A 6,427-nucleotide genomic window follows, 5' to 3' on the forward strand; every position below is an offset into this window, starting at 1 on the left:
ATATGTGGTTATTTTTGTCAGTGGCATGACATGTAATTTTTTTAAAATTTATGGGCAACGGTTTAAAGAATTTAAATGGGTGTATTGTTTTATCATCAAGGAACATTTGTTAACAGTTTTATCATTTGTTACTTCTAAATGTACCATTTTATCATTGGCCCTATTTTATATAGGATAATTTTAAAGTAAATATATAGACCTTTTTTTTTGGTTTTCTGATATTATGTCGTCTTCATCGAATGTTATTTTCTTCTCTCTTCTTCTCCCCCGTCCTCGCAGCTCTCACCTTTTCTTCAATTAAACAACATCTTCCAAATCTGATTGTGGTTCTTGTAAGAGCTCTGCACTTTCTAAGTTCAAATCGTGGATAGTTTTTTTTTCTTCTTATAATGAGAATGAAACACAGACATTTTTGGAATTAGGGTTTAAGCCTTTAAGGGGAAGAGAATTTTATTTATAGGAATGTAGAGATTGTTGCAAGCCTGCAACCATACCAGAACCATTGCTCTATATTGCGTGCTTACTAAGGGTGATTCCAGGTCTAATGGTGTTTTTTACAAATCAAATTTAGTTCCCACCCTCGCTCCCCCCAAAACCCTAGATCTAAATATGGCATAGCTATAGCTTAATTTCGTTAAAGATGTTTGCTAAGTGAACGAATCAGATTGAGAAGTTGTTAGTTTTGATAAATTGAAAATTAGGAAGAGATCAGGATCAGAATGAAGAATGGAGCTCGCCAAAAAAATAGGAATAGGATTAAAAGATTTTTTTTTTTTGAGAAAGAAATGATTAAAATAGATTAGGAATACTTATTAAACCATAAATTACGCTTTGATGATGTGGTTATGTCACGTCAGCTGCCATTTAAGATGGGTTTTAGGTGGTTCACCAAAAAATGGTTCACCAAAAAGTGGTTCACCAAAAAATGGTTCATTCATCTAGCATTACTCTATTCAGTTTCACCATTAATATCATGAGTTTCAGCTGGGGCTTCGACAACGTCCCAAAGACCCTCAGCAATTAAGTAGGTCTCCACCCGTAGACTCCAGTCTTCATAGTTGTATAGGTTCAGAACTTCAAGAATACTACTATTTGCACTGGGGACAACTCCAGCTGCCATACTCGCTGTCAAATTTTCAAGATGAGGTTATTTCCCTCGAGATAATTAGCAAATATAACTATATAATGAAAAACAAACGATAATTAAACAGAAGTTGAAGTACGTTGCTCACATATCGGACGAGTAATCTTGCAGAAGCTGCAGCTAGCTAGTTTGTAAAAATCTACTACTATTGTGTGTGTATTCGGTACACAAGCTTCCTGATTTTATAGATAACTGAAAATAATTAAGCAAGAAGAAATTCAGACCCAATACATATCAAAGGTGAGTTTCTGTTCACGGAGCAAATGCTTCAAAACAATAAGCGAGAACAAAATGAGACCTAGGGTACTCACAATCACATATAACTTGGCCGGCAGGCTGCCTGCTTTGAAAAGCTGCAGGCTGGCTTGCGAGTTCAACTATATATATATGAGCAGTACCAATTAGGGTGGTTAAACTTTTGGTTTAAATTATCTAAAACTTCTTCTATCAGCAATTAAATTAAGAATGACTTCGCCAAAGACTAAGATGGGAACCGGATCCTTCGTTGACTTATAGCTGTGAATCGGTGATGCATACTAAATGGCCGGAAATATTTATAAGAACAAAAACAGCTGGATTCCTTTTCACTGCTTCAAACAGAGGCGGGTTCTTTTGAGAATGATGAGGACACTTAATCTGTAATGTTTCCTTGTTAGTTACCGCATCACATGATTCACATCATCCCATTCCCTTTGTTTATGGTGTTAATTATTAGGTATATGTGTAATTATCCGTCTTTCTTTATTCAGTTTAATATTTAACAATTAATTTCAACACGCATCAAGTGATTAATTAATTTTAGTAGGAATGCATGGTCATGAGTTTAAACATCAATGACATTATATATGCTGCGTGAATTATTTACCAAAAAAAAATGTCATGGTCCTCTATATATATATATATATATATATATGACGACTTGGCTTGATCTAAAAAATTGTGAAGTGAATTAGAGGCTAGGGTTAAAAAAGATTACCCTATGAGACAAGTAGATCCAGATAGTAGGGCTAGATAGATTTGCTACTGACTTCTATGCTAGGACAAGTCAATTCTATTTGCCTATCTTCTTTTTTTACATTATGTTGGGAATACAAATCGTTTCTAGTGAAGTGCTTGAAATTAAGGTTGAAATTGAATTCATGGTTCTTATAAACTCTGGTCACAGCTCTATCTTATTACTAGCATGCGAAATGGATGGTATCACAGCCTCATATTTATAATATGCATTTTTACATACCAAGTCGATCTCAGATGGGGTGATCGAACAGATAAATCAAGTGAACAAATTTGCATTCGAGTTAAATTCTAACTCGGATGGTAAAAATGAAGCAAGTACGGTATTTTCATACGGGCCCATTCTAACTGATGCAGCCACAATCGACATGCACTTAACTTTACAATTAGTAGGGACTAGGGAGAGAGATGAAATCATCAATCAAAAATACTGAAATGCTCTCAAAAGCTGGTGTTCCAACTTTCCTCAGTAGTTGTATTCTTCCACTTTGATCAGTGGTAACCCTCCTTCCCGAACTTGATTTCAAGGAACTCAACAATTGCTCCACTGATCGAATAGCGGTTTGAGATTAAGTATTTCCTGTAATCCAAGTAATTGTTTCAACTCTTTTTGAGTCACCCCTAGTCTAATATATACTCACAGCTCTGATCCACATGTCTTCGCATATATGTCACCTTATACATTACAAGATTCATGAAGACTTGAACGATTTGTGGGACAAAATGAGTGTCGAAATCGAAGATGTGCAATTGATTTCGAACCATCTATGACTTACTTCCACTCTTTTAGCATGAAAGAGAGCAATAATTTAATACGTTTAGAGGACGAGGGAGTACTAATTTCTTTAGAGGGAGTTAGTCTCAAAATATAGTTATACATTTACGAGCTCTCTGCTCTCTAATAGAGAAATAAAGTGCTAATTTCTGTAGAGAGGAGGAATGCAACTAGATAAGTATGCTTGTATCTGAGTTCTTGGTACTTTTTCTTCGTATTGGTCAATGATGAGGATAGTATTAGTATGTATGCCCAATATGATTAGTCGAATTGTGTCAATATCATGTTGTAAATATTACTATGTTGGTTCTTTCATGGGAATCAATTTTCAATTACTAAGTTGGTTCTTTCATGGGAATCAATTTTCAAAGTGGATGAAAGATGGTTTCTTTTCTTAGAAAGGAAACTTAGATTCTAGTGCCTCTATGTCTCTATTATTGAAGAAGTGAAGATATGGGATATTGTTGAGCAAGTTTGTTGGCAGTTCTGCTCTTAATGCTATTAGGTACTGGCGATATGGGGTAAACTGGTGAAGGGTTTAAGCAAAATGGTACAAAACGGTTCTGCAGTGCAGTAAATTCACTGAATGCCTTGATTTCTGCAACCAGAGGAGTTTGATGAAAAAAGAGAGTAAACAAAATGAAAGCCATTTAAGTAACAATGGGGTAGTCTGCAATGGCCATCCCCTTCAGTTTTAAGCTGATTCTGTTGGTATTTATGATGCCATAAATGTAGTAGATGAAGCTGCAGGTCATTGAAACAAATAGAAAGATGTGTTCAATGAAATCCTTCATTACCAAAAAAAAAACAACTCCCTCAATTCCAGACTGATGAGGGAAAAGACCCCTATAATTAAGATGGAATTTGTCTGAGACGGTGAGTGATGGCTTTGGACGTCACAAGTTCAAATTTCACTGACATCATAGCAGCATGAAAATACAGATTTGAAATAGAATGCTATATTTAGCAGCAGGAATGTTACTTTGCAGGATGAGATGCAGGATTCATTGGAGTTCTATTGAGGGGTCTGGTTGGTACCCATTTATGACCAATTGCTGGCATCTCTTGAGTGTTGTAGATATTATGATCTAATCCAAACAGGTGGTACTAACAGCTTTTAATTCCTGGGGTATATCATCAAGATTGTGACTTCTATGAGTTAACTACATGTTGTGGCTAATTTCAGCAGTGTTAATTTCAAACAGAACTTTATTTTATTTCAAGGAGCAAGAGCTATGCTGAAGCTGACAAGACAAGGGTGTTTGTAAATAGCTAGCCAGCTAGCCTATATTATCATATGAAAAGCAAGGGAGGTTCCAACATCTAACTGCTAGCTTCTATATATGGTTACACATCTTATATATAGCCCTAAATAATGTTGCTAAACTGTTGAATCTTGACTATGCTATCTCCCTGTTTTAGTTGATAGTTCTTTTCAAGTATTTACATGTGTGTACTACTTCTCAGGTCAGTTGCTGCACACCATCAGTACTGATGGTGTATAAGGAACAGAAATCAGTCCCTTGAGTCATGATCAGATCTAAATCCAATCACGGTTTTTCTAACAGACGTATGTGGCTCATCTAACATTGCTCTTTCTTTCCTATCAACTTAGTTAAGTGCAAGTCTCAAGAATTGGATTTGGTAACTAAACTGATTAAGGGCTACATGTACAGTTTCAACTATCATTCGATGATAAATTGTAGATGGAGATACCGCAGTTAGAATATTACTATAGCCTAAAATATGATTTGCTGCTTGCTGCAGACTTATATGCACGTACTACAGGTTGAGTACAATGTGAGAGCTTCTTGGTTAGATTGGCTAGCTAGAGGTTCTTGGAAACTATTTCTCCAAGAGAGAGTGATCGGTTACTTCTACCTTGGACCTCAGATTGTTTTGATTTTGTTAATCAAGCTATATATCCTCTCTTAACTTGCATTCTATGTTACGTGATGCATTGTTATGCTTTCGATTAATAATCAGTTGCTCACAAAAGCTTGTTCAATGCTGCTGCAGTCCGGCATGAAACATGGAGAGAAACGGCTAGAAATATCCAAAGCATTGAGATATATGAAGATCTAATATATTTGAGCATAACTTTTTCTTTTTCTTTTTAAAAAAAGGTTTTGGAACCCAGCTTAGCTGGGAGGCTTAGCCCCATGCCTGGATTTTATTTAAATAACCATAAAAATTACGGAATATATAAAAAGAGAATAGAGTATACTCATCTATTGTACAAAACTAAAAGAAAAAATCGAAAGAAAATAACACAAGTAGTCCATTGTGGTCAACAATTAATAAGGCTGAAAGTCTCTAACTTAGCCTTTTCCGTTCCCTAAAGTGAATACGGCAACATGGAATAATTTGAGCATAACTGATCTCCCAAATCTTAAACAAATTAATATTGAAATACGATAATGGATAAGATGGAAAGTACTACTTAAATTTCTTTTTGTTGTACTCCATGGGCATACGGTGGAGTACTCATGAATTCATTATCATCATGTATGCGATACAAAATTCCAACCTCCACAAAAACCCAACACTTAAACTGACTACTGTAGTGATGTATGAGTTTGACTAAGTGACTAACTAAGTAATTTGATTTGTAAAAGGATTAAGTACAAAAATAGAACTTTTAATTATTTATGTTTTGGTGTTTAATTTCTATAGAGAGGAGGAATGCTTGTTTGCAACTAGGTGCGCTAATATCTGAGTTCTTGTACCTCTTCTTCATATTGTTAAATGATGACGATTTAATTAACAAAACTTTAAGCTAGGCTAATTACAAAACTTTACCGTTATCGTCCTTGTGTGGTTGGTTAATTAATTAACTACCTAGCTTGTAAATATATTTTGCAAACCTGACATTGAATTAGTACGAACTTCATATATCTTTGGAATTAGATTAATTTGTTGTTGGGATTGAACGAACACGATTATAAATGGTTCAAACATAGTTTGCATGATTTCACTAATTTGGTCGATTATAAATAGAGATGGATGGCGAAAGATGGGTGCATATGTGCATGACATTTCATTCCTCACCAAATGAGACCGTTATGTGTCGTGATACAATAAGTATATCTTGGTACCACTTTATTTTCTCAATCATTATTGAACGATGTTTTAGACCCATGCAAAAACTAAATCTGCAAGACCTTCTCAAGTTTTGTCTGCCAATTAATGGTGGCAAAGTTAGAATTTGAGTAAGAAAAAAATCAAGAAAAAAAAGGTTTATAAATACTTCAAAAGAAGAAATTGGTATATTAGTAAGACATCCTTGTTTGAAATAAGCAAGACCTTGAAATTCAAATTTTTTCGAACTAGGCCCTGATTCTCCGATCGATTCCTTCACCTACATGTCTAAGATTTTATGCGGGAAAGGTATCCTTTTTTTGCTTTTTACAGCCAGCCCATTTTCTGAAAGTATATGATTGTTGATTTTGTTCTGTTCTTGTGTTGTGTTGTTTGATTTTAATTTTAACTCT

This window comes from Fragaria vesca, linkage group LG6 (assembly GCF_000184155.1).
Source record: "Fragaria vesca subsp. vesca linkage group LG6, FraVesHawaii_1.0, whole genome shotgun sequence".
Classification (NCBI taxonomy): domain Eukaryota; kingdom Viridiplantae; phylum Streptophyta; class Magnoliopsida; order Rosales; family Rosaceae; genus Fragaria; species Fragaria vesca.